The sequence below is a fragment of the Sinocyclocheilus grahami genome, unplaced genomic scaffold, assembly GCF_001515645.1.
Source record: "Sinocyclocheilus grahami isolate Dianchi unplaced genomic scaffold, SAMN03320097.WGS_v1.1 scaffold1497.1, whole genome shotgun sequence".
Classification (NCBI taxonomy): Eukaryota; Metazoa; Chordata; class Actinopteri; order Cypriniformes; family Cyprinidae; genus Sinocyclocheilus; species Sinocyclocheilus grahami.
This window is the reverse complement of record NW_015506676.1, coordinates 27,141-30,811: the sequence shown is the minus strand read 5'-3', so window position 1 is coordinate 30,811 and position 3,671 is coordinate 27,141.

Here is a 3,671-nt window from a genome sequence, read left to right as displayed (position 1 = left end):
TTTTGTTCGCGGATGCCTCGGGTCCTCTATTTAGGCAGCACACTAGGTTGTGCTCGCAGGCCTCTGGTGCCCTATGTAGACAGAACACTAGGTTTTGTTCACGGATGCCTCTGGTGCCCTATGTAGGCAGCACACTAGGTTTTGAGCCACGGCCACAGAGGCTGCGGGCCACTAGCTTAGCAAGAGTAACTCCAGCTTTATAACAATAGAAGACAGACAGATCATCTACATGTGCGGCACTATATCACACAGAAGCACACTTAAAATCCTCCAGCAGCCGAAAACAAGCACACAAACACTTCTGTGAAGAGAAAATCCGTTCCGTTTAATTACAAACGAGAACGAGGCTAATGATAACGCAACACCGAGCCATTTAAATAACTAAAGCGCGTTAAACGACTATAAAAACATGAAAATACTTACACAGCGTTGTGATTTTGAACGCGAAGTAATAAACAATCGCTTCAGTCGGTCTCACGATGCTAACGCTAGCCGCTTAGCAACACCTGCTTCGTGAGGAAACGATGCGGCGCTTCGATAAAACGCCATTTTCATCGCGTCTCGGTCTCGCGAACGCTATTCAGACCGCGACGGATGTCGTCTGCTCTTTAGGTTTAACGAGTGAAAGCAGATGCGAGGAGAGAGAAGCAGCGTCTCGAAGCTATAGATAAAGCCTCCACAACACAAGCCCTTTATATTTACATAGAGACGGAAAGCCACGAGCATCATGCAGCGGTTAAACACCGAGCGCGTGTATAAGCGAGCGGCTAATGTGCAGATATTCACCTGGACTAGTGTGAGGATGAGGATGAAGGTGGAGGTAAGGATGAAGCGGAGAGGAGGAGGAGGTTGTTGTTGTTGTTGTTGGTGGGTTACAGTCGCCAGGACTACGGTGACTATGGCGCTGCAGCTCAGGGCAACGGTTGCTATAAAGCTCGCCGCGCAAACGAACTTGACGCAGCGGAGGGAGGCGGAGCCTAGCGCGCAACCAAACGCTGTGTGAGAAAAGGGCGGGGCCACTGACGGCTGCGCTAGAACTCCGTTCAACCGACCTGGAAAGAGGGCGGAGTCAGCGAGTTACAGGTAATCTGGATGACGTAATCAGATTCCAAAAATTAAAGGGGTCATATGATGCTGCTAAAAATGACATTACGTTGTGTATTTGGTGTAATGAAATGTGTTTATGCGGTTTAAGGTTAAAAAAAACCCTCCTCTATGCCCCGCCTTGTCGATTTTTACAAAGCTCATCGGTCTGAAAAGCGAGGTGTGCTGTGATTGGCCAGCTATCCAGTGCGTTGTGATTGGTCGAATACCTCAAGCGTGTGACGGAAATGTTACGCCCCTCACCATACTGTGATGCCGTGTCCGGCCGGAGCGACGAGACAAACACATTAAAACCCATTATAAACGCATTATGCAAATCTTCCCACATAGTGATGTAGACATGTGGTGGTGGTGGGGGGGGGGTTAGAACGAGGCGTTTTAGGGGGGCGTGGCTGACTCTTAACTTTTATAAAGAATATCTCTTTGGATTTGAGACTTTAGTCTTTGCAACTTTACAGATCTTCTTTATGTAACACTCCAAAGAGAAAGGAACACTTGAAATCGCATCATATGACCCCTTTAAGTACTTGTAATTAGATTAAATTAAAAAAAAATTAAAACTCGTAATCGGACTACCAGTTACTTTTTTTTATTGATTACATGATTGCGTATTATTCTCACAATAGCAATAAATTATTCATAATTTACTGATTCTCCCCAATTCCTCCACATTCAGGGAGTCTTACAGTTTTGTGCACATTCACACAAAGACAAAACAAACAAAAGTCCCTAAAAGACCAGTCACTAGTCAGGTGGCTATTATTACACACAACACTGAGAGGCCGCACAGCACTTGACCACTGGACTTACAAAAATCATTTATATTTTAAAGGTCCCATATTGTCAAAACACTGACATTTCCTGGCTTTTTTCATGATAACTGAGGTCTAGGTGCTGTGTAACTACCATATAAGTTTCAAAACAGTCAGTCCACAGTAAAATGCACACAGCCTGCTTAAAGTAGCTGTGATTTTTCACGAACCGTTGTGACTTCCGTAAAAAGTTGAGGTCAGAACTACACAGTCACCGCCTTCAGTCCGAGCCCCGCCCACCGTCCCGCTCTCCTTTAGCCACACCCCCAGACAACATCACGTCCATGCCATTGCTGAGCAACAACAACAACACGGAAACATGTCGAAAAGGTTCACTTTAACCACGAAACCAGATCGACCTGTTCTCAGCAGAGCTCCTGAGAGAGGAGCTGTACAAATATATTGAGATGGTGTTTGGTACTTATACCGCAAATATATATTCTCAAGGACATCAAAACCTCAAATAAAACTCCAGAAAGGTGTAAAATATGGGACCTTTAAGAAGTGTTTTCTTAGCATCAACTACTAATGAACGATTTTTATTTGAATTATCACTCAGAAGGCTATTTAACCATGTGTTACTGTGTCTTTGGAAGGCTTTTCTTCTTTCAAATACATTAAAATGCACAAATTCACGTTATTTCTTATTTACATGTAATGCAGGGATTCCCAAACTTTTGTTATTAAGCCGAATCTCGTTCACAGAATATGTTTATTTGAATCCTCCCCTGAGATTTTAAGGTAATACGTTAATAATTAAGTAACGCATTTGCATGTTCACAGTTCTGTGGCGCTGGATAATAGTCACATGACATGCAGGTAAACAAATACAAATTGTTTTTTTTAGTAAGTGCTTTATTTTAATTGTTGCAATTTTAAAATGTATTAATTTGACATTTTTATGTTTTAATTAAGTATTAGCGTTTCATTAAACTCACGACCCCCCTGGAATTCCTTCACAAACTCCAGTTTACGTAATGTTTAATGCACTTCATTATGTTATTAACAACGAATGTAATATATTTTCTTTTTCTCTGCATTTTTATATCAGTATGGTACAAGATTATCCTATTTAAATCAATACGAGAAACAAGTTAGGTCAAAAGTGATCAAAAAGTAATTCGATTATTTGACCTAAAATGTGTGTTGTAATGGATCACGTTACTAACTACAATTTTTGTCATGTAATTTGGAATCGGTAACGGATTACAATTTTCAAGCAATCTACCCAGCTGTGTGTATTAATGCGTTTTGTGGTTTATGTGTCTTTATTTGTCTAATCAAGTACAATTATTAACATTTCCTGTGTTATCATAAAATCTGATACTACTAATGCAAGCGTGTATTGTAAAAAGTAATATTGTGGGCTGTTCACACACTGTATGTGATGCACCAATCGGAGGAGCCCGTCACCTTGTGGGCGGGGCTTTCCAAAACAGCTCTGGTTGAGATGAAAGAGAAAGGCGGGACTGATGCACCAAACCACTTTCTCTTGTAATTAAGTGTTGAATTCTGACCACATCTGCTGAATAAAGACAACCAGATGAGTTTATTTAAAAACTCCAATTGGTACTCTTAATTACTTTTTAAAACAGATGTTTTTTTTGTTTTAGTTTTTTGTGGCAACAACTTTCAAACATGTATATTTTCAAAAATGTTAACAGATAGATTGCTCTAGATTAGATCATAACAACAGAGTATTAAAGAAAAAGCAATAAATTGTATTAATGATATATATATATTTTTTTTTTTTTT